Here is a 27,236-nt window from a genome sequence, read left to right on the forward strand (position 1 = left end):
TTTGCTCCTTGATATTCTTTTTATCAAAGTAATCATCATCATTCTCATCATTCTCATCCACATCATCCTTTACGAGTTAAAAATTAATGCATTAGTTGTCAAAATATTCAATTAAGGAATAAAATGCATAAAGTTCTTTGGTGTTTGGTTTTGTGAGTACTGACAATCATTTTCTGATTTTCTAACACTTTTACCACCAAATTGTACAGATCACTTGTTTGTCAGAAACATCTCGACAAAGATTTTGCAGCCATGTCAGTCATCTAAACTCCAGCCTTATCCAGTTACTTTTAAAGTCTTTGATTGAGATGTGTTTATATTTAGATATCTATGTCACTTACTGCAGATAGCAAAATTTAGACTTGTTGTCACCAATGTGCTTAATTTCATCTGGTCAGCCCAATATTGACCATATGACCTGCTAAAAAATGCTAGAATTGCCTCATAATTCTTTATTTTAGATCAGTATTAAAAAAGTTTCAATTTAGTCAAAATAACGTTCAACAGAATAGATAAAATTTAGTGACTCTTTATAACACCCTGTCACCCTTGATTTCTGAAGGCCATGGGCAAAGAATTTATAACAGCTGTTCTCAGTAATCTGAACAAGGGGGAAATTGAAAGCCCAAAGGTTCTTCTTGATTACTAAGAATTTTTTCATACCGGTTGACTGCTCTGGCCTTTAAAATGAGCTGGGGTAACTGTTTTTGAATTGGAACTAATTGCGAGTTGTGGTGATATATTTACTTGGTATAGGTCAGTTGTTGAGCACTGGCTTAAGCAGTCAAGGGTGAAGATCTGAGGTATGTGTGGTGATGCACTTTTCTGTCCTTATTGGTAGTCGGTTTCTAATGAGAATCACACTGTTTTTTACCATCTTATTTGTGACCTTGGGCATGACACTAACCTGGGGATGTTATACACCAGCTGTCTTGTGTGTTGTTCAGTGAAGTATCCCCAACAAGGTGAGCCTGCCCCAAATTTACTGTGGGATGATAAACCGGGTAAACAGCAGGATCTTTTTGCCCTTTCTCTTCATACTTCTTCTGGCTTAATTTCTCTAGGGACCATCATCGAGTCCTTTATGAAAACACATTTTCATGTCTACCCGGGTAAATTAAAGATGGTTGCCCATCACTCATTTCTGTCAGACCATTAATCAGCACGACAGACAAACTCTTACTAGAGATTTAAGATTTCGGTGATAACAATTACAAATTTAAATTGTTGAAATCCAAGATGGCCACCTGTCAGCCTTTTTGTTTTTTTTATCAGCTTTGGGGCAGACCGAACAGAACTGATATATGCATACTTACAAAGTTTTTATTGTTTCTAAGTTTGAAGCATTAATTTCAATTAATTGGAATTTATAACTGTCTGTTGTTGTAGCATATTTGACCCCTGTGAATGAAGGTCAATGTCATTCATTTGAACAAAGATGACAGCCCTTTATCCCAGCATGCTGCTGACCCAATTTCATAACCCTAGGTCAATGAGAAATTTTTGAAAGATTTAAACACATTTGACCCCTGTGATCATGAAAGTTCATCGAGGTCATTCATTTGAACAAACTTGGTAGCCCTTCATTCAAGCATGCTACTGGGCGTAAAACAGGCGATGCCCGGAAAAAGGATGATTGCATCACTTGGGACCAAGAGGAACCTGGAAAATGAAATTTTCGAAAGTAACAATTTTAAAAGAATCCAAAATGGCCACCTGTGAGTCATGAAATAATGTTATTTTTCTTTTCTTATTCTTCTTTTCCCCCCAATTCATCCCAAAAGGAATGGACACTTCTAGAGAACCATTGTGAAATTTGAATAAGATCCATTATGTACTTATCCAGAAATAGTGATAATGAAAATGATTCAAGGACAATGTGTGATTTGAGCAGTCCAGCATCATCAGAACAGACGGTTCACTAAAAATCCAGCTAACTGAGAATTCTACACACTCTAGTTGAATACATTATCATAAACAAGAGATCCCAAAGGGATCTTGGCGCCAACCATTTGAGGATCTGTTTTCAGTTCTTGAAGATTTGTTTATTTTTTTTTTGCTTGTTACAGCTGTTGTAAATGTTCATGAACTGGTCTTCATTGAATGTACTCAATGATGGCACAAGATATTTTTATTAAGCACCTATTAGCAAATATCATTTGAAAAAGATCCCAAAGTATTATTAGATAGCAGCCAGTTACAGGTGGATAATGGACAATATGCTTGTGCTGTATTACTGTCGACATCCAAGATGACTGCCTGTGGGCCACCTTGATTTCAAATCAGTCCAAAAAAGGTACAATGCACAACTAGGGACCAAGGGAAACCAATATCTATGAAATATCAGAAGGATCCATCCAGTACTTCCTCAGATATAGCAGTAACAAGATTTTACTCTCAAAATCCAAGATGGCTGCCTGTCAGCCATCTTGGTTTCGGATCAGTCCAAAAAGGTATAATGCACAACTTGGAACCAAAGGGAACCTGCATATGAAATTTGAGAAAGATCCATCCAGTACTTTCCAAGAAGTAGCGGTAACAAACTTTTACATTCAAAATCCAAGATGGCCACCTGTCAGCCATCTTGAATTCGAATCAGTCCAAAAGAGGTACAATGCACAACTAGGGACCAAGGGGAAACTGCATATGAAATTTGAGAAAGATTCATCCAGTACTTTTCCAGAAATAGCGGTAACAAACTTTTACATCCAAAATCCAAGATGGCCACCTGTCGGCCATCTTGAATTCGAATCAGTCCAAAAAAGGTACAATGCACAACTTGGGACCAAGGGGAAACCGCATATGAAATTTGAGAAAGATCCATCCAGTACTTTTCCAGAAATAGGTTAACAAGAATTGTTTACGGACAGACGGATGGATGGACGACGGACCACGGACACAGGGCAATTTGAATACCCCACCATCTGATGATGATGGGCTAAAAATAATAAGTAACCTTAATGGGAACAATATTTTCTGAAAGAATGCTATGAGTTGTTATATATTACTAAATTATACATGCAATTTTGTTTGTGTGGCAAAATGAGTTCAAAACTTAGCAAAATCCTGTCCCAGGCTGGTTCTATTATTCAACATAATTGTCCACAAATGATACAGTATTATACAAGAATTTGGTGTTGTTGCCAGAGTCAGAATTGGTAAAGATGTAGAATTCTGAAATGCACCACAATAATAGACCAGACAAGAATTTTTCAGGAGTCGACTGAAAACTCATCGACATCACTTCAAATAAACATACATGTTATAGAAAAATCATGTTAGAACTACTATGAATAATTCAAATTGATTTAGGTGAAAAAAAAAAGAAAAAAAATGAACATAAACGTAGCTTAGATTAAAAAGAAATTTAGGCTTTGTTCAAGCTGACACTGGTGTATAAAATAAGATTTGATAATTCATGTACATGTATTATCTTCTTACTAAAAATTTTGAAACAACTATTTAAAACAATTGAACTAAGAAAATATTACATCTCAGAGTTACCTCCCTTCCACTGCTTACAATAATTTCATTGGTTTTCACGACAACGGAATCAAAAAGAGCACAATAATTTCTTCCAGAATAATTGGCTGACTTTTTGTAATTTTTTTAAAGAATAGTCTGGGTTTTTGTCATTTTTTTTTTTTAGAATAGTCTGGCTTTTTGTCAATTTTTTAGAATATGCTGGCTTTTTGTCATTCTTTTAGAATTTAGAATCTTCAAAGTTTTTTTTACCTTCTAAAGATTCCAGAGATGTATCAAGATAAGATATGTGTACATATATAATATACTTTGAAGCTGGTACATGGTTTTTTTTTTTACATTTAAAATTCTGAACTGTTAAGCTAGTTTCTCTCCAACGTTGTACAGGCAGTCTCGTTTTCCTTTCTATTGTTTTTTCATCTCTCTCTTTCTAATGAAGCCTAAAAATATTGCTTTGTTTTTCCAATTATTTTGCTTGTACAGGAGGTAACTGAAATATATGTGTTTGGTGTTGTGTGAGTGATAACACTCTTTAAGTGTATTTATGTGGGTGAGGTGTGGATGGAATTTAAACATGGATGGTTGAGGTAGATGTGGTCGATGTGTGCGTTTGTGACCACAGAGTGTGAGTAATTGTGTGGGAGTTACAAATTAGTAAAATAGTATAATCAATACATGAACCAACTGTTATGACGAAAGAAATCTTTGAAAAAGTCCAATAATAAGAATGATGTACATGTATCTAACCATACATCACATCTATTTCTGTCCTCCCCTTGATAAACATGCCTGGTGAAAATATTCTATAATGGTAACAACACTTTATTTGTAATATAATGGTTGCTACATTGTATCATGTATTCGTAATACCATTTCCAGGTAAAATATTATACATTAATAATATATCATGTGTTCCAAGAGTATTAAAACAGTTTGAGTCAAGTTCTACTAATTTTTGGGGTCCCCCACCCTTCTCATCCCAGTCTCAAACATGGAGTCTACTGTTGATCCTTCCCCTACCCCCCGCCAACATTTCTAAAATAAAATGATAGATTTGGTATTATCTTATCTGGATCATCACAATCAGAAAGATGCTAGCGGCATACACAATCGTAAGTGATGATGATGATGATGATGATGATGATGGTGATAATATGATGATGATGATGGTGATAATATGATGATGATGATGGTGATAATATGATGATGATGATGGTGATAATATGATGATGATGATGGTGATAATATGATGACAATGATGATGATGGTGATGATGATGATGATGGTGATAATATGATGATGATGATGGTGATAATATGATGACAATGATGATGATGGTGATGATGATGATGATGGTGATAATATGATGATGATGATGGTGATAATATGATGACAATGATGATGATGGTGATGATGATGATGATGGTGATAATATTGATGATGATGGTGATATATGATGACAATGATGATGATGGTGATGATGATGATGTTGGTGATAATATGATGATGATGATGGTGAATATGATGACAATGATGATGATGGTGATGATGATGATGATGGTGATAATATGATGATGATGATGGTGATAATATGATGACAATGATGATGATGGTGATGATGATGATGATGATGATGATGATGATGATGATGATGGTGATAATATGATGATGATGATGGTGATAATATGATGACAATGATGATGATGGTGATGATGATGATGATGATGATGATGATGATGATGATGATGGTGATAATATGATGATGATGATGGTGATAATATGATGACAATGATGATGATGGTGATGAATAAGTGATGAGTTATGAGGATATGAGTATGCTGATAATTAAATGCTAATCATTTGTTCGTATGTTATTCTATATTTTTTCCTTTCGTAGAAAGATTTTTTTTTTAAATGCAACATTGTCAGCCATGTGCTCTGTAAGGGAAATTCCCAGGAGAAGGCTTTATAGATAATGAATTATGCTGAGAAATCGTTTACGTAAGTTAAAATGCTCCCAAAATAATGTCATATATTTTTAACTACCATGTCCACAATTTTTATCAGGTTTTAGGTGCATCTTTTAGCCACTTGTACCTCAGAAGTATGGGTTGTAAAACAATTTCATCTACAAGTAAAAGTTACCGCCATGTAACAGCTGTGTGTTCACTGAACTTTCCAGAGTTCAAATTGACCCTTGTACGTGCAATTAAACATGTACTATATGTTGGTCAGAATTCCTGAACAGGTGTTTGTTTCCTATCGCTGATCACAGTATCACTTTCTGTAGTCATGTACACATCCTATCAATAAAATGACAAAGTTCAATGTCTCCTATCTCAGCCTTTTATCACGTTTTTACCTTCTCAGCATTTTTGGGAGAGTTATCTCCCTTGCCAAATGTGTCATTATGCCTATAATTTCTAGATATATTTTCATTTTAAATTGCACCAGCTTTACAGGTCCTGCATCATCCCTGTTTGTTCTAGAAGGTTTCAACTTTAGCTTGTGGATTACACAAACTGTTAACTAGGCACTTTTACATTAGTCCAATAGGAAGAGTATTCTTAACCACACTGTTGACTATACTGTTCTAGAACATTCCAGACAATTATAACTCATTACTGACACGTATCATTGTGATATCTATTCATAGACCTTACAAAACTCATTTGCATAATCATGCCTAAAGCTTATTACCTATTCATAGACACTCAATAATTTATTCATAAAAGAAGTTAAATGATTGGTAATATAATATACTTAAGATATACCTATATATAAATGTTTGCAAAATTAGGTGAGAAAAATACATTTATTCTTTTATATTTATATATCAGTGCTCTAGACAAGCTGCACATTAACACATTAACATATTTCACCCCCCTTCCGCTACCAACCCCCACCCCCTTCCAAAAAAAAAATAATAAAATTGATGGAATATGCATAATAAAATAAATATATATAACAAAATGTATGTGTATCGTTTTCAAAATTACATTTTCGTTACACATTGATTAGATAATGTAGGTGATCCTGAACCGACATCCTTCCTAACTTTGTATTTATAATCATAGTTGCCAAAACATTTTAACTTGGCGATTTTCTCTAGACCCATTCTAGTATTTCTATATTTCTGATTGTGTGTTATTTTGATCACTGTCATTTTAGCACTAAAGTAATAATTAGTAACAATCATTTTACGTTTGTTGTATTTAATAGATTATGAAATATCACACAAGTCAATGAAAGGTAGTCCTATTTCCTGCTGAAAATCAAATATACAGGCACAGCATGAACAATATCATATTCATCCTCAAGGTCGGAAAAGAAACAATACTGTCTCTTGATTATACATTGTCTGGAGCACAGTAACAATCGTCTAAATATTCACATATCAGAAGTTGTCACAAGCTTGGACAGAAACATGTCAAAGAGACTTGAATGTACCCATAATCCTAAGCCAGAGTATGTAGATAACATCACAATCCATGTAATATGATTACAGAGTATTCTTACAACCTCTACAATGCTGTGCCTGGGTTTTCAAGCTCTGTATAATCTGTTAAGCTTTACTCATTCTTATAATGTTATCATTTGTCACCCTGAGTATTCTGCCATTCAGTTAATTTGTCCCTGGACTATTCTGACAATGTGTATAATCTGCAATCCCCCCCCCCCCAAGTATTCTGCCATCCTGTTTAATTTGTGCCCCCAGTATTCTGACATCCTGTTTACTATAACCCCTGGATGTTTTGAATGTTATGTACAATTTGACATGCCTCCTTCTCGAGTCCTATATAATCAGCCTTCCATATATTCTGACATGTTTTCCAAATCTTACATATAGAACCATTTCAACAGAAAACGATCAAATAAGACCTTTGTGTTTTAAAATCCTCCTTAATTTAACAAAGATGAATTACATATTGTGTAGTCTCATTCAGAAGTCGTTCCTAAAGAGAAAATTTGCAGGCGGATTCACGTGTATTGTATTTTAATCACTGACAAGAGGTGGCAGTGTAGATCCATATATCACTGACCCTTGACTACATCATGGTGCACTGTATACTGTAACACCTCTATCAACCCCCTCTCTCAACAAAACATTGTACTCTGAGGTCAGTACCTCTGCCCAATTTTCACACTGGGTGTCCTTCACTTGATAAGGTCAAAGATGATATCATAGGTTTAGGTTAAGCATGTTTATAGCTATATAAGTAATCAACGAGATACCAGCCTTTGTACAGGATAGATTTCATTTTTTATTGATGTTCACAGTTATCGGACATTTTGTATGTGTGAAGTATGTTATAATGCCAGCAGTCTTTACTTGGTACAAACTGTAATCAGACAAAATAACAAGTGTTAACGCTCTGGTACAAACTTTAACCCAACTCTGTGAAAACCACTGTTGATGCTCCTGTCCTGAAATGCCCTAAGCCTCAATGTCCTGGCTGTCTGTTCCATAAAACTTTTGTGTTTTGGCTTCTTTCCCTGTCAGTACAAGTAATATTTTTTAACAACCTATTTCAAATTTCTTACATGTGTTTCTTACTGAAAATTTTTTGGAACTCAGCCGTTTGCTGTAGTGCAATTAAAACAAGGAGATATACTATTCTATAGTTACTATAATTGTCCTGTTTCTTACGTTACAAGTGCAGGTTGGTGTGGCTTGTACTCCGTTGGTAGAGGTTATCAAGTCATGCAGTGATCTGTTTTCCATTATTGTTAGGGAATTCAGTAAAAAGGCATTTTTCCCCGTTACATTACAGGGATACAGGTTTAATTTGTATTTTGTAAAAAAAACTGTAGTTTGTGCGCACAGATTTTTGTTTTGTTTGAATTTCTACAAATGACAACACAAAATAACTGCTGGACGAGTAATCCCTCAATCCTATTGCGAGATTCAGAAATACATCAATAATGTTTTCTTAGAATTCTCAGATCAGATAAAAACATATACTGTAAACGCACTAACTGAACACTTTCAGCTAAAATAAGGTTACACTAAAACAAGGATTTTCCCTGACCCTCAAAAACCTTCATTTTCACTTCTTAAATTTACAAAGGACCTTAAAAATGAATAGTATTACTTTGTTTCATATAATACATGAGTCCCAAGGACAATTTATTTAAGGATCCCGGGGAAAATCCTGCAAAATATACATGTTTAAAGTATATTATCAACACTTCATCATTTCTCAGAATAAAATGCATAGTACACATTTTGCATGGATCCTGGTAATTCTACAAATTTTAAATGAAGTCAGATTATCTGATAAAAACACTGAGCACATTGGAGGCTGTCAACAACCATCCATCCTCAAAAGTTGCTTTCCACATGTACTTTGACCGATCATCAACCGGCACTTGTCATCAAAAGTCACTTCCTTGGGCAGGTAAACACTTACATCTCAACTCTATATAGGAAATGACCAAGGTCAAGGACTTCCTATCAATAACTAGACCTCTGTACAGAAGATCACCGACCAATAACTGATAAAAACTGACCAAATTATGGACTGTCAATTTCCCCGATATGATAAATCTTTCTATTTTATCAACAACGTGATAGAAAAAGCACTTGTCTAATCAATAGTGAACAAGATTAATCAATGATGACATCACTTACCACCAGTTGTCACGGTAACAAGGCAGCATTTTATTGTAGTAAAATAGCAGATATAGCAGGTAGTAATTCTCCTTTTCTAGAGTCTCCAAATAATTCAAAAGTCAGATGTGAAGGGGAAAAGAAATTGTGTTGAAATTATGATGACCATTTTAAATAATTTATAATCAAATTGTTGTATCATGGCCCGACATACACCTGTAGTAAATGTATATAACTAGAAGGAGGTAGGGGATGTGTGATGTTTAATTTTGGGAGCTTAAGTCTTCTGTCATTTTAAGTAATTTGATTCCCCAGATTGCAAGAAGTGACAGATCTGAAACTGAATTGCTTCATCTGAACAAATATGGGAAAAAATACTGTCGTCTTTGGGCAATGACGTCCACGAACCCCGTCAAGAAAAAAAATAAAAAAGGAAAAGAGAAATATATATTCTTCAGGAGTTGATTATTAAACCTGGAACAAGGACGAAAATGGAGAATTATGTGAAGTGTTATAGATTATATAGTACAATGTGTTCCAAGCAAATCAATGCTGTTTAATGTAAGTAACAGTGATTTACAACCATGTTATAACCATATATTGTAAAACATGTTTATATTGACAGCGACGACAGGGGTAAGGTGACAACACCACTAATAAACCGAACAGTAGTATGATCATTGTATTGGTGTTGAATGGATATTAATTATATTCCATTTGAACAAAGCTTAATATCTTTATGAAATAAGTTTTTAATATTAATGAGACAAGGTAAGGAAGTTCCGTGATAGAGAACAATAAAACTGGATTATAAATGGATAACTGACAAGTGTTGTCAGAAGGTGAATCAATAACAGGACAGCAAATGACTACACTGTTGCTAGTGTTATATATTATCTGTAACATAAAATCAAAGTCATTACACAGACACTGCGAAATCAAAATAGACAAAACGAGAAAGTATCATCAATTCATTCTCTGCTTGAGACATAGTCCAAAAGGTTCTGATCATCAATCCACTATTTTAATTGTCTTGATCAGGGTGGATCAGGACAAAAATAAAATTTGAATATTGACAGTCCAAACCTTTCAGACTGCATGGGACAAAGCGGTTTTTAATTGAAATAGTAATGATATAAACAAATGTTATATGGGTAGGTAAAAACTCCAAGGAACTTATCTAAGTTTTTCTCAAACATACAGTCTAAAGATAAATACAAGTTTGTTATCAGATGACGAGAACTTTGCAATCCACTGTAACCTGACATGTTCTACAAATCATATCTTTTGATAAAACGGATGTTTTTTTGTAATAGGTGTGACAGTCAGAAACCACTGAGTAAAAAAAAAAGAACTTCCTTGAAATTTTAGCCAACCGAAATTTCCAGTATCTTTTTAGGTCAAATCCTGTTGGGATATAAAATTCCATGTACATATATATAGTAACAAAACATAAAAATAACTCGATACAATACAATCTATTTATAGCAGTGTGGTAATCTGGTGTGATAGCCTCTGGTGACAGTGGCCAAATCATAAAATTTTTTAAAAATTTTTTGGATACCTGTAAAAGCTTTAAAAAGAAAGTCTCAAAAGTAGTAACAGGTCCAAAGGGCCCGTATCTTCAGCTTGTATCATGGTTTACTAGTACTATCAGAGTTATAAGCAGTTTTTTTTCCTAAGAATCTTGTACAAGGAAGAAAGCACAAATAATTTTATTGAAGAATTCCCTGCTCATCTCGCCCACACACCACATGTTACACTCAAAAGATTTGTTTTAAATTTATTATCGCCATTTTTTTTATCACAAGCTGTATACTGATGACAACTTCAGTAACGATAACAGCCAGATTGACAAAAGCTTTCGTAACAGATGTCTAAAATCATGACAGAAGGAAGCGCCCAAACTGTGGATTTCCTCATATGTGTGAAACTTCAGTATTGATGTACAAGTAATCAAGGTTTCAATATTGCAACATCATTATGTTAATTACATTAGCAAGCCTGCAGGAAATTGCTTAACCAAAGTATATGTCTCTATTGAGAAACAGAAAGACCTTGATTACTTGGTAAATATTTATAAGTATTATTGTTCTGTCTTGTCTAGACAAACATTTTTCCCTGAAGTAACAGTATGAAATGTTACATGTTTGTTTTGTTGTGGCTGGAAGGATGTTCTAAAGACACACATACAAATACAGTAAAACACGGAGAAGTCAAAGTCAACCGCACCAAATGAAACATTCAACATATCTGATGATTCGACTTAGTCATCGAAGATTGACGCTATTTTCCTCGGTTGTTTACCGGATACGTGTCTCATAAGCATGGTGTAACAGTAATGAATAAATTATAAATAATTTTTTTTTATTTTATACACTAACGGTATCTTTTATTTTAATAAAAAATGCAGTTCAATGCAAATGATCATTTCACACAGTAGATAAATTTAACAAACTTTCCTGGGACTCACTGATGGCTGGGAACCTAAATTGAAGAAATCTAGGTGCGTTATCTAATGTTAAATGAATGAGACGGTGCACTTAGAAAGGTAACAAAATTGGACACTTCACTTACTAAAGAATTTTCCATTGATTATCAGTGTGTATTTTTTACTGAAAATATAATAATTTTTCTACTTCAAGCTCAACACCAATGTATTACAGAGGGTATACAAAATTCATTAACTAAATAGAGTTGCCATTTACCAAATGGCTTCAAATCTCACGAAGTGATTATAATGAATTTCCAACTGCATACACTGTATATAAATTTATATCTTTCTATTTTTGTTCACTATTCTACAAATGTTCAACAGGTTTAAAAAGAAAGTTTATTGGAAACTACTACCTAGTGCAGAATTGACATGTTCCAGTTTATACACCTGGATCTGACAGAGGCCTTAGCTGTCAGACTCTGGAGCTTCCTTACCATCTTGTTAGACTGAAAATATGGCAACATGTGTTCTGACAAAACAGATGTCAGAATACTCAGCAGTCACGTTTCACTACTACAGAGGGTACTCCTGTTTTTTTGTTTTTTGTTTTTTTTGGGCGGGGGTTGTTGTTGTTGTTTATTTTTAAAGGCTGGGGGTGGGAGATGTTTTCCCAAACATTTTTTAAAGTCTGATATCAGCAGAATTTCAAAATTTTGTAACTTTTTTTGCACATATCATTCTATACTGTTCCCATGGAGTAAATCCCTACTCATTCAAACTCTCCTTATCTTCAGTTTGATCACAAAACACACACCATGGTCAGTTTACCAATTATCACCCCCTCCTACAAAACATTTACCAATTATCATCCCCTACTATAAAACATTTACCAATTATCATACCCTACTGTAAAACATTTACCAATTACCATCCCCTACTATAAAACATTTACCAATTATCATACCCTACTGTAAAACATTTACCAATTATCATACCCTACTGTAAAACATTTACCAATTACCATCCCCTACTATAAAACATTTACCAATTACCATCCCCTACTGTAAAACATTTACCAATTATCATCCCCTACTATAAAACATTTACCAATTACCATCCCCTACTGTAAAACATTTACTACTTCATAATATTCATGTTATTTTATATCACAGTCAGGTGAAAACCTGTTCAACAAAATAGTCTGAAATTATGCTTAAGTTTGAAAACTGTTTCTAAAATATTACAATTCAAAAAAACATGTTTTCAGCAAAATCTGTCTTGACAAGTTGACAGATTAAATGTCTCAGTTTTTATATGAAATATTTTTTACATTTTTTTTTTTTTTTGACAATCAACTTTTGTGGAAGTTTAAGAGACTTTAAAACGTTTTGATTAATTTGCCCAACTCATTTTCAAATGGATCAGTGGTGTGTCAGGAAAAAGCATAATGTTGTAATACATGTTACCATGTTATATGTATTAGTGAAAGTAATTTCTTAATCATGAAAGAAATTCTCAGGACACAAATTTCGAGTAGCTATATAAAGAATTTCTTCGTCTGTATCCTTCAATTTCCGGTCTCGTAGAGCGAGGGCTTTCTCACAAGATGAAATGTGTCCATAATGACATGGTTCAGGAAATAACCCATCAGACACAGCACTAACCTTAATGACATGTAATAATACACACATTCACTGCCTCAACCACCAACCCAATCCTCATGTCAGTTCACTCCCTTTCCCATACAGTGAAGTTTTGTTCCTTTTTTTCAAGCAGAATAAATGACAATATTAGTCTTTCCTGTACTTTGACTGGATGTTTGCCATACACAATGAAAGACAAATGAATTACTCAATACCTTTATAATTACCTCCCCTTGTATCAGTATTGCTTCATATCCCAGTAGTTACCTCCCTTATGCCTTATACCCTTGCAAATTACCTTCCTGTGTTTCAGTTTCACAAAAAAATCAGATATGATTTATGAAATAATACAAAACACCCCAGCAGTTACCTCCCTTTTTCAGACTAACAACAAATAAGATAATAAACCTCATTACCTGTGCAGTTACTGCCTCTTTTTAAAATTTTTACAACAAATGAGATTTGAAAGAACATGGAAATTACAAATTCCTGTTGACTGCCCCAAACTGAAATTGAACCCTGGTCTCCAGCGTGATAGTAAACCAGCTCTAGGAACAGAACCAAAGAAGTAACATGGTCCTTCAGCTGAGTGACCGTAATTACAACTATCTTCAAGCCACACCGACCTGCATGTTTTACCTAAATAAATCAACTTTACTGAAAAAAATTAGGCCTTCAGTTTCCTCCTCCTGTTTAAGTTTTACTACAAATTTGATTAAAAAAAAATGATATACACCTGCAGTTACCGTCTCTTGTTTCAAACAGTGTCCTGACACTGTATCAGCAGTAAGTGTTATTTCCTACCCAGCACCCATATACACAGCCATGCTGTGTATTACCTACAGTCTAGACCTGTTTTCCTGTACCGGTAATGCTTTTATGGCAGTTTGATACAGATCACCAGACTCTATCACCAACACCAAAGCACTTCTGGAACATGTGACTTGATAGTCATGAGGCAGCCACAATGTTCCTGTCACGTGCAAGCAGGCATTTTTTTTTTTTTTAAAACACACAACCTCTATTTGTAACGGATTAGATATTTATTTTGCCAAAAAGCTTTACATTACTCAATCTCTTGCTGTGTTTTACATTATCACAAAATCCTGTGTCAATATGTTTTATAGATACATCCTCTGTCAACAGAAATTCCTAAACAGTTCTTGACACCGAATTCCCACCTACTGATTCTCTAGTTCCCTAACTGTAAATTGCCTGACCACAAGAGCAGTAATATTATGTAATATCTTCCAAATGCATTAGAAAGTAGGTTTAATTACACAGGTGAGTGTTGACCACAGCTGACACTTAATGGCCAGTCATTCTAATTTTACTGGTTAAGACAGAGATTACGTCTTTCTCATCAAACTCACTATATTATATAATATTGTTTTCACATTTCACAGCATGGCTATTCTTGTGTGAAATTCTTACATACAATTCCAGCTGTTTTACATTCATCAATTAGACACAATGGATTCTTAAAAGTCACTATTACTGGACAATCGGATAATTACGCTGGTTGAGCTATTTTAAGCAGGACTAACTTACCTGGTCAGACCTGTCAAGACGTAATTACCTGTTTTAGCAGCTTGTTATTATTTGTCGAGGACACACAAATGGTCAGGTAAACAGCTTTGATGTGTAAATGTCAATGTTGATACTATCCATTCAGTGTTGGGTCTATTTCTCAGTTGAAAATTGTACGACCTTCAGACAATAAGGACATTGTCAAATTATGTAATATAATTGTCACCTTTCAGTTTTTATTTACATCGTGTTACTCAACCTTTCCCATAAAACTTCAACATCGAAAATGGTAAAGAAAGAATTAAAACCTCCAAATCAATCAGTAATTCATTGTTCCTGTAAATAGGTTCAAATCGTCCTCCTCTCCCTCATCAAACCTTTATATTTCCTTTCTTCCCCATCTAACCCGACTGTGTTTCCACAACATCATAAATATTTCTTCACTGGCTAGAATTGCTATCTCCATCCCCAAAAGCTGGAGATGATCAGAAAATAAACAGATGCATTGTCAGATGACAAAAATATGTTTCAAAAAGTATTGTACAATTATTTGTTTTACAAATGTCATGGTTGGGGCCCAGGGCCCAAAAATATTGGGAAAACCTAAATTGGGGAAAAAAGATATTATTTTATTTGTTTTACAAATGTTGATGAAAAAAGAAGGTTTAATTAAATTAAATTAGAATTTGAAATGGATTTGAAGCTATTAAATCTGCCATCCTAGGAAATATCTACTTACAAATTTGTAACAAAGAAAACTTTTTTTTTTAAGTTAAGACTATAAAGCTAAAATAGAGAATTATCATTGTTGTTGTCAACCTACAGAACCAGAAACAATCTAGAAGAAAAAAAAGCCTGCAAACATGAACAGGGGCTGTGAATTTAGAAGAATTTTTTGCTGAGTAAAGAACCTAAAATTACTGAGTTTGGGCTATTATCAGTCATTCTGTAACTTGAATATGTTGCCTGTGGCATTGAAATTCAGCCATACATAAATAATTTTTCCATAAAAGCACTGATCCCCAGCAATTTATCTGTGGATGATCAATGCAATGAGCTCATATCTTTTTATTGTTGAAAATAAAATCATAAAGATTGAGGTCCTAAGATTCCATAAAATAGGTGACGCATTGACACACATACAGTGTACAGCCCGACAACTCCTTGTTTTGTTACTAAATATAGCATTAGAGGGAAATATTTTGACTACAGCTGGGTAACTTACCATTTTGAACTCTGACCTCAGTGACAGAGTGCAGCAATCTGATTCTACTTGAAAGGTTATAGGTCAAAATGAGGCCCCATCAAAGGGTACCAGAATTATGACAGCAGCCTGAGAAATCAAAACAAAACAAAAATGTCAGGACTGTGATCTGGACAGACACATCAAATCTATACAGTAATTTCCACTCTGTCATTTGAAGGTTAAAATTCATGACTCATCATCTACAATCAAAAATTTCATCAGGAATTATTCATGTATATGTAAATGTACATCAATTTTCACATCTGATGTCTTTCTCAAATATTTACACCTAAAATATGCAAAACAGAAATAGTGTTATACAATTCTACACATGGTGGACATGGTTTTGCCCATAAAGAATAAAAGGATGAGTCCATTTTCTGGAAATAGGTATACAGGTTCATAATCACAAAAAAAAACTGTATGAAATGGTTAGATGTAATGATCTCACCACTTAGTGGAAATTAGTAAAACTGTGTTACTTCAAAGGCCAGCTGTTAATGGTTTCCTATACTTGAAACCCTTTCTGATACAGAGGCTGGGCTGGGGATGCTGTAGATGGTTCCCTTCTAGATGGGGCTAGATCTGGCCCCAGATACCAGGGCTGTTAGGGGATCAAGAGATTAGGGAGCTCATTAGCCGGAATCCCTTATATCTACACACTGATAAACTACAGATAACACAGCAGTTTGTTTTGACAAAGTAAGTTGGTGTCTAGAACATTTCTATATCATGTTTAGACAAACTTCAATGTGAAATGAAAATTACAACAAACAATACATACTATGTAAACAATGATTGATGACAAAAGTAAATAAAAACAGGTGATGAAAAATCTGCATTAGAACCTGCTATGTATTGGAGTATTACCAAACACACAGAAATGATATTAACAGCTGCAAGAATTTCCATCAAAATTTCATGAGCCAAAGAAAAGAAGTAGAATAATTATTGTATCAGTGTTGTTTGCTATAAACAGCTGAGTCCACAGTTCAACTACTGACCTTCAGGAAATGTCAAATTAGTTATCAGAAATAACATAACATATATATATATAAACAGACAAGATAATATGTCAGCTAAACACTGTAAGTATTTCAACAACAACAAATATAAAACAGGGTCAAGCATTTAAAAATTGTATAGCATCACTCAAACCTTGGCCCTGATGCAAGTTTGCACTTCCTCTAATCAACACAAGAACACCATTTTTTTTGTCTGTTTTAAAATCATGTCTCTAAATGTGAATATACTTTCATATATGGCTATCATTGAGAATCCCAGTTCTCCAGAAAATTACAATGACATCAGCAAAATGTAATTAAATTATTACATTTTGAGTAAAATATTTGGAATGGTAAATAATAAAATTGTGTCCTATTGAATGACTTACAATAGTTTTTGGTAACTGACCTCTGGCGTACATCTCTATCATCGTCATATTAATTATTTTCTAAGCTGAATTATTTAATAACGTAACAATATAAAGTCAAATTACACATACAAAGTAAAAATGTTTCTCTATAAATCTTAACTCTGTTGGCCGTGCATTATATGCTAGTTCACTATTAACTTAACAATATATACCAATATATATACACTGAAGAAAAACCATCACTTTCCCAGAGATAGAGTGTATGGTTGGTGTAATGGTTGTGGTATGGGATTTGTGGTGAATATGTAACACATGCTATATTCAGATCATGAGATATCACCCTACCCCCACCCCCCTCCTACCCCCCACGTTTCTCCACCTCCCCCCAACCTATCTCCACGTCCCTCTAAACACTTCTCTCTGATACAATCACCCAGCTATATCGCTTTAAGGAAAATGAATATTTATATCTTAAACCAAAACAGGATTTCGTAGCAGGTGCAAGTTTAATATCCGTATCATGTGATTGCTGGAATTTTGGAAGCATTTTACATTATAAACACAATACTAGCACAATTTTTAAGTGGACATTTTGTTAGGTCATATGCAAATAACTTAAAACACTCGTACAAACACTACAACTCCTTATAGCTGGTATAATGTGAACTTCAAAAAACAAGATACCAGCTCTGCTAACCAGAGCTGTCTTTAATTAGTCAAAATATCATGTGGTAAGCCATCAAAAATTCTATCGTCATGCAATCACTTGCTACCAGCCCAAAGGTTTTTAAAAGAATATTGCACTTCTAATTTTTTTTCATTAGCTTATCTCTCCCTAGTTTGTCATATCTGAGAGAGCAAAATTATAAAGCTCATTTTTTATTGATAATTTCAATATTCTAGAGACAGTGGCCAGTCATCAGAACCCATAAGATTTCCTGATAAGAAGAATATGGCATCTACTCTCCAGATAAATATCTGACAGGAGACAGTGCTCAAGTTGACCCCTAGGGACCCCCACACAGGCCCTGATTCTGTTTATGGCATGTGCAAGCAGGATCATTATTGCCTGGTCAGAGGCCTTTGTCATACCTGACTGACTAATGACCAGGTGAGAATTGACAAGCAGATAAATACCCCAGTAGGGGTTGGTGGCAACTTACAGTTAGTATTGTAGAGAATGGCTTTGATCTTTTGTAGAAAGGAACAGGGGTGTGCTGGGATCGTTATAGACAGAAGAAAACAGAGATGTGTGTGTGTTCACTCATTCTCACATGTTTAGAGAAGGAGTGGGGTGGACAGCTGGATACTGGCCACTATTATCAATAAGTACCTATCCGAATTGCCCTCTCCCCGAATATTGCCAATATTATACTGGTCACTATCTTGTCCAAACTTTCTAGTTTACATTGATGCTGGTCTCTACCTGCCCACAATTCACCTCTATCCTCCCATTCTCTGGATGCTGGTCTCTACCTGCCCACCATTAACCTATTTCTGTCAATTCTCTGGATGCTGGTCTCTACCTGCCCACAATTCACCTCTATCCTCCAATTCTCTGGATGCTGGTCTCTACCTGCCCACAATTCACCTCTATCCTCCCATTCTCTGGATGCTGGTCTCTACCTGCCCACCATTAACCTATTTCTGCCAACTCTCTGGATGCTGGTCTCTACCTGCCCACAATTCACCTCTATCCTCCAACTCTCTGGATGCTGGTCTCTACCTGCCCACTATTAACCTATTTCTGCCAACTCTCTGGATGCTGGTCTCTACCTGCCCACAATTCACCTCTATCCTCCAACTCTCTGGATGCTGGTCTCTACCTGCCCACAATTCACCTCTATCCTCCAACTCTCTGGATGCTGGTCTCTACCTGCCCACAATTCACCTCTATCCTCCAATTCTCTGGATGCTGATCTCTACCTGCCCACAATTCACCTATATCCTCCAATTCTCTGGATGCTGATCTCTACCTGCCCACAATTTATCTCTATCCTCCAACTCTATTATTCCCCGACACTGTTCTCTTCCCGCCGTCAACCCTCTATTTTCCCTGGATGCTGGTCTTTACAAGTCCGAGCCATGTCCAAACCCTATTTTTCCTAGATATTGGCCTCAAAACCCCAACCCTTCAAAGTATCTGATACTAAGCACAATCAAAATCTCTCATTATCTTGGTACACGACAAAATTCAATGTTTTTCATCGATTATTGTGTGCATGTCCATGCCTTTTATAAAAGGTCGTCAGAATTTTAAAAAAAACAGCTACAATAACTGTCCCACTGTTTCCGGCCATATAGTATCCAGAGGTAAAATATTTTATTAGGCTTTTTTTTATTCTGCGGCCAGAAAATCCAGGCCAAAATATCACATCACATGGTAACAGCTGGCCTCCACCACAACCCAACCAGTTAGATTAGTTTCCCAAAGCAAATTGCTCACTCAAGTGAATAAATAATAACACCCAAGAAAAATTACCCTCATCATAATGGAAGAGGGGGTTGACAGTCACACGCACTGCCAGAAATGGATAGGTGTCAGCTTTTGTCATTAAAACCTGGGGCCAACTCTCCTCTGTCAGAAGGTGTAGAAGGCTTTGTTCTGACAGTACCTGGACTTCAGGACCGCTCAGTGTTGATCAGTGATGCATGCATGTTTAGTGTATATAACCAGAACAAAGAGCCCCGACATTGACCAATATAACCCACTTTAGTTCAATGTTTTTGCAAGAATTATAAATGCACTTTATCTTCAACATAGTGCATTGAATTCATTATTTAACAATGCTGATTGTGCATCAAACAGCAATTTTCTTGTATGTCAACTTTGGCTTTTCTGAACCGACAACATAAAAATGTAAACAAATACTCTGCACTTGACCTACTATTCTGTTGATATTGCCTTCTGAGATGATCCCTCTTTCTTTGTTATGATTTTTTCATCTTCCAGAATTGCATTTTGAGACAACCTCTTCAAGGAAAATAAAAACAACCTCTGTAAGGAGGGAACACTGAATATTAAGCCAGTGTTTGTTTTGGGTTGGAGGGAAGTTCAAGGGGCCCAACTTAGGGAAGCTATAAAAACTGAGAGTTAGGGAGAATGAATGTTGGGCTAGCAAATATTTCACTGCTTACTGAGGGCAAAGAAGCACTGTTTGATAAAAAACAGATCAAAACAAGACTATACATAAAATGGCCAATATTTGTAACCATTACTACACATTCAAATTTTAACATACAATAGTAATTAATGATATATAATACCAAATTGTGAAAAGTAGCTGCATGACTGTCATATTCTGACTAAGACAGACAAATTAGCACAATTTTATTTTAATATAATTCAGAACGTGATTCAGAAATAGTATCATGAATATTTCATGTCTCAAAAATGTGCTGTATATGTCATTAGCATTAATAAAAAGCCGACATTTGCCATACATCATCTTTTCAGTTTTGGTGAACATAACAATTTAATGATATACAGTACATCATATAGTTAGTTTTAATAAATAAAGTGTAACCCTGGTAAAATTCTAGCCACAAAATACTGCTTGGCTAGAGAGAACTTCTCTTTAGCTTGATCGGTTGAGCATCAGACTAGTAAGCCAGGGGTCCTTGGTTCCAATCTTAGTGGAGGCATTGAAATTAATAATGACCTCTTACATAAGTTTTAATTGTGAAACATACATGGCATTGTGATTTCGATATCAATTATGGTTATCAAAGTACTGAAAGTTCTGCAACGCTATGACCTTGCAGAGGATAAAACGATTGATAAAGTGAAATTCTTTGTGTTCATTTATCAATTTGCTCTTTTCTGTGCTGTTTACAGATTTCACTTTACTGTGACAACATGTTTACACAGGAATCCATTCTCAAGTAAAACGCTGAAAAAACCCAAGAGACTATGTCAGGCTTTTTATAGATTGTATGGTTCATCTGTTCTGATGTAACGCATGCTACATCTGTCTTTTTATAATAAATGTGCAGTTCGCCCATCTCTAATGATTCATTTGATAAACAGAGTTACTGGCCTTATGAGAACTCTTGACAATTCATTTTCCATATGTATGTACACAACATGGTTTTTGGTGGCCAGTCATGATGTATGCTTCAAATTAGGATTTCTTTTATTCATAGGCTAAGACAGGATATATATATTCATGGTTAAATTTGAGATGATATAGTAAGAAAATTGTTAAATATATATATTTCTGTTTTTCAGTTCTTTATCACTCACTTGCTAAAAGCACAATATGAGATAAGAAACCGATGGAATTTGTGGTTATCAATCTGAATGGATATCATTTCAGATATCTTGGACTAAGCAGTTACCGGTAATAGCAGAAATGGTATAATGCTTAAGACAAGACTTCTTGTAGGAAGATTTAAACTTTTATTACTAATTAAACTTTCAAGCAACTTTTATCACTATTTAAACTTTCAAAATTTGAATTTATTTCAGTTAATTTGAAAAAAAAAATAAACATTTTTGACCATTATCAAATTGAATAATAGAGACAGAAAGAGGTAAAAGCTTTCCCCAGACATTGGCTAAATTATCAAAATTCTTGCATTTTAACTAATATCAAAGGTTGTTTGGGCAGTCAAATGGAATTAATTTCACCCTGAATATCATCAGACACAACATTTTGGAAAATTTGGTCGACTCTTGATGGACAGGAAAATGAAATGAAATGTTGACTTAGATGGAGAGCTGGAATGACCATTGCAACCAGATGTTGACTCAGACAGAAAACTTGGCTGTCCCATGCAACCAGATGTTGACTCAGACAGAAAGCTGAATTGTCCCATGCAATCAGCTGTTGAATTGGACAGAAAGTTGAGCTGTACCAATGCAATCAGCTGTTGAATTGGACAGAAAGCTGAATTGTCCCATGCAATCAGCTGTTGAATTGGACAGAAAGTTGAGCTGTTCCAATGCAATCTGATGTTGAATTGGACAGACAGTTGAATTGTCCAATGCAGGAAAATGCGACTCTATCAAAGAATACCAGCATCAGTTGATTCAGGACTTTTGTTAGTCTGATTGATTTTATGCATGAATGTGTTTCCTCTCCCGTGTCCTCTGTTTGTGAGTTGCCAATAACAAAAGCCTCCAATAAAACATTGTCGATATACAAACAATACAATGAAGTTCAACAAGTATCAATTCCATTATCACAGCATAAATGGTTGTCGGTGACAAAATTCCATATTGGTGAAGCTGAACAACAGCTCGATATTAAATAGGGAATACTAATATTCATACCAGGATGATTGAATGTCTGTATAATACATGTATAACCTATTTATATTTCTAAGCCAGCTTTATATATCAACAGTCCTCGTTACTATGGTAAGGCCTTCGCTGGTTCTTTATAAATGGACCTTTCTCTTCTTGCCTCCTCTTTCCCTCCTCCTTATTCACTATCCACCCTCCCTCCTCTTTCCCTCCTCCTTATTCATTATCCACCCTCCCTCGTCTTTCCCACCTCCTTATTCACTATCCACCCTCCCTCCTCTTTCCGACCTCCTTATTCACTATCCACCCTCCCTCCTCTTTCCCACCTCCTTATTCATTATCCACCCTCCCTCCTCTTTCCCACCTCCTTATTCACTATCCACCCTCCCTCCTCTTTCCCACCTCCTTATTCATTATCCACATTATCCACCCTCCCTCCTCTTTTCCCACCTCCTTCATTATCCACCGACCTCCATTCCTATCCACCCTCCCTCCTCTTTCCCTCCTCCTTATTCATTATCCACCCTCCCTCGTCTTTCCCTCCTCCTTATTCATTATCCACCCTCCCTCCTCCTTTCCTATTCTTTATTCATTATTCACCCTCCCTCCTCTTTCCCTCCTCCTTATTCACTATCCAACCTCCCTCCTCTTTCCCTCCTCTTTATTCATTATTCACCCTCCCTCCTCGTTTCCTACTCTTTATTCATTATCCACCCTCCCTCCTCCTTATTCATTATCCACCCTCCCTCCTCGCTCCCACCTCCTTATTCACTATCCACCCTCCCTCCTCTTTCCCTCCTCCTTATTCATTATCCACCCTCCCTCCTCTTTCCCACCTCCTTATTCATTATCCACCCTCCCTCCTCTTTCCGACCTCCTTATCCACCTCTATCCACCCTCCCTCCTCTTTCCCTCCTCCTTATTCATTATCCACCCTCCCTCCTCCTTATTCATTATCCACCCTCCTTATTCACCTCCTTATTCATTATCCACCCTCCCTCCTCTTTCCCACCTCCTTATTCACTAACCACCTCTCCCTCCTCTTATTCTCCTCCTTATTCACTATTCACCCTCCCTCCTCTTTCCCTCCTCCTTATTCACTATCCAACCTCCCTCCTCTTTCCCTCCTCTTTATTCATTATTCACCCTCCCTCCTCGTTTCCTACTCTCTTTATTCATTATCCACCCTCCCTCCTCCTTATTCATTATCCACCCTCCCGCCGCTTTCCCACCTCCTTATTCATTATCCATTCATTATCCACCCTCCCTCCTCTTTCCCTCCTCCTTATTCATTATCCACCCTCCCTCCTCTTTCCCACCTCCTTATTCATTATCCACCCTCCCTCCTCGCTCCCACCTCCTTATTCACTAACCACTCTCCCTCCTCTTTCTCTCCTCCTTATTCACTATTCACCCTCCCTCCTCTTTCCCTCCTCCTTATTCACTATCCAACCTCCCTCCTCCCTCCTCTTTATTCATTATTCACCCTCCCTCCTCGTTTCCTACTCTTTATTCATTATCCACCCTCCCTCCTCCTTATTCATTATCCACCCTCCCTCCTCGCTCCCACCTCCTTATTCACTATCCACCCTCCCTCCTCTTTCCCTCCTCCTTATTCATTATCCACCCTCCCTCCTCTTCCTCCCACCTCCTTATTCATTATCCACCCTCCCTCCTCGCTCCCACCTCCTTATTCACTAACCACTCTCCCTCCTCTTTCTCTCCTCCTTATTCACTATTCACCCTCCCTCCTCTTTCCCTCCTCCTTATTCACTATCCAACCTCCCTCCTCTTTCCCTCCTCTTTATTCATTATTCACCCTCCCTCCTCGTTTCCTACTCTTTATTCATTATCCACCCTCCCTCCTCCTTATTCATTATCCACCCTCCCTCCTCGCTCCCACCTCCTTATTCACTATCCACCCTCCCTCCTCTTTCCCTCCTCCTTATTCATTATCCACCCTCCCTCGTCTTTCCCACCTCCTTATTCATTATCCACCCTCCCTCCTCTTTCCGACCTCCTTATTCACTATCCACCCTCCCTCCTCTTTCCCTCCTCCTTATTCATTATCCACCCTCCCTCCTCTTTCCCACCTCCTTATTCATTATCCACCCTCCCTCCTCGCTCCCACCTCCTTATTCACTAACCACCCTCCCTCCTCTTTCTCTCCTCCTTATTCACTATCCACCCTCCCTCCTCTTTCCCTCCTCCTTATTCATTATCCACCCTCCCTCCTCTTTCCCTCCTCCTTATTCACTATCCACCCTCCCTCCTCTTTCCCACCTCCTTATTCATTATCCACCCTCCCTCCTCCTTATTCATTATCCACCCTCCCTCCTCTTTCTCTCCTCCTTATTCACTATCCACCCTCCCTCCTCTTTCCCACCTCCTTATTCATTATCCACCCTCCCTCCTCTTTCCCACCTCCTTATTCATTATCCACCCTCCCTCCTCACTCCCACCTCCTTATTCACTAACCACCCTCCCTCCTCTTTCTCTCCTCCTTATTCACTATCCACCCTCCCTCCTCTTTCCCTCCTCCTTATTCACTAACCACCCTCCCTCCTCTTTCCCTCCTCCTTATTCATTATCCACCCTCCCTCCTCTTTCCCTCCTCCTTATTCATTCATTATCCACCCTCCCTCCTCTTTCCCTCCTCCTTATTCATTATCCACCCTCCCTCCTCTTTCTCTCCTCCTTATTCACTATCCACCCTCCCTCCTCTTTCCCACCTCCTTATTCACTATCCACCCTCCCTCCTCTTTCCCTCCTCCTTATTACCCTTTTTTCCTCTTCTTTTCACTTCTTTCAAAGTTCTTCTCAAATTGTAACTTTCAAAATCCGATATTATCAACATTTTGGCCATTTTCTTTTTCTGCTCAGTATTAAAACTTGGGATGAAGGCAAACCTACAACTGAAATATGAGAAAGGATTCAAACCAGTACTTCAAAGAAGCCAAATACATTCCATGATGTTTTTCTAAAAATGCAAGATTTTGGTTCAACAGCCAACTGCGACTATCCTGTTTGGTCCAAAATTGGACTATTTAAAAGTGTGTCAGTGCTATTAATTCAGTCTTATCCATCTCCGAAAAACCATTTTGGTAGACAACTACTGATTTATAAAATAAATGAAAATAAGCCCATCCATATCTTTTGTGTTCAGTATAATTACTAACAAATACTAATTTATTTTTCTTGCCTTTGTCTGATAAATGAATTGTGGTAAGATTCTGTATAACGCCAGTATATAGCTGTCCAGATTCAAAAGTTACTAACCCATTATACATTACGTCTTAATTTCTGAATGTTCCTTCATCTTGAAATGTCACTTACAGCTGTGCACACTCCACAGTTAATTATCCCCAAAAACTTTGGAGTTTATTTTCTACAAGCTACAACGGCTTATTTCAGGACCCTCCAGTGTTGACTACAGAGATGCAATAAGGTTGAAACTACAGTGTAGAATTGGCTGCGTAGTGGTCCAACACCTTGTGTACCTTATCATAATATATGATAAATAGTAAATACAAGATTTACATGTATGTATTTGTTGTGTGTGTCCCTGCCGTCCCACTTTTTCAGGATTAACCAAATATGTATATAATAAGAAATTAAATGCTGTTCAGAGCTAAACAGAAATTTTTAAACATGGCACAGCTTTATAACCAACAAGTAACAGTAAACTGCAGGTGAAAATCTATATTTGAAATATGTGTTGAAATGGCTATGTATAAAGATGCAGTTTGTATAAGTGTATCACAGGTTTGGATTTGATGGTTTATGTACATAAGAAAGAAACAAAGGTCAATATAAGGCTTAAGATACTTTAACATGAATTAATTAACAAACAAAGTTCAATTAATGTTTAACTGTAGGTGAAAATCAAAATTTGAAATATGTGTTGGAATGGCCATACATAGATAAATGTATACTTCAGGTATGGTTAAGACAGTTTACGTACCTGGAGAGATATAAAGGTCAACATTGAGCAAATCGAAAAACTTTAATATAGTCCAATTAACAGTAGACTGTAGGGGATAATTTAGAATCTAAAATACGTGCTGGAATGCTAGTATACTCTAGGTTTAGTTGTGATAGTTTATGCACTTAAAGAAAAATTCAGGTCAGTGTGGAGTTCAACTCAAAACTTTAACATGACGCAATTAATTAACAAGGTCTAATTAATTGTTAAAAGTTAAAATCTTCATTACAAACATGTACTAAGACGATTTTGTTTACATAAAACCATTAAGCTGGTTTGGTTATGATAGTATTTGTATTTAATAGAACAACAGGTAGGACACAAACAGAAATTGTTTCTAACAACTTTGCTGTAACACAGTGAATGATGCCATTTCTGTATTCAGCATTTTTTGTGAAGCAGTCCAACACTCCTTACCCATGGCAGTTAGTGTTTCTCAGGAAGCTGGGGGATGGACCAGCTGTGTTGAAATGATTGTGTCCTTGGGCAAGACAATAAACACTTATGGCTATGGACAATATATAACCAGCCTCCCTATTCCAAAGCAAAAGGCAATAAAAACAGAATTTATTAATGTCTGATATGTCAGCATGCATTGTTTATAGTTGTGTTTGTCACGTCATCTACAGTCATAAGACATCGTTAACTGCACTCTGATTGAACAATTTTTTT

At 36.2% G+C, this 27,236-nt stretch overlaps 1 long non-coding RNA gene across 1 annotated transcript; it reads right to left on the bottom strand.

The window, feature by feature from the left end:
• Positions 1–1,305: 1,305 nt before the first annotated feature.
• LOC132559998 (uncharacterized) lies at positions 1,306–16,018 on the bottom strand. The gene is made up of 2 exons (XR_009554643.1): positions 15,933–16,018; positions 1,306–1,662 (listed from the first exon to the last, which is right to left on the bottom strand). It is a non-coding gene; the product is annotated as an uncharacterized LOC132559998 (long non-coding RNA).
• Between the last annotated feature and the right edge of the window lie 11,218 nt (positions 16,019–27,236).

This window comes from Ylistrum balloti, unplaced genomic scaffold (genome assembly GCF_031769215.1).
Source record: "Ylistrum balloti isolate Yb309-2 unplaced genomic scaffold, AGI_CSIRO_Ybal_v1 Utg371000, whole genome shotgun sequence".
Classification (NCBI taxonomy): Eukaryota; Metazoa; Mollusca; class Bivalvia; order Pectinida; family Pectinidae; genus Ylistrum; species Ylistrum balloti.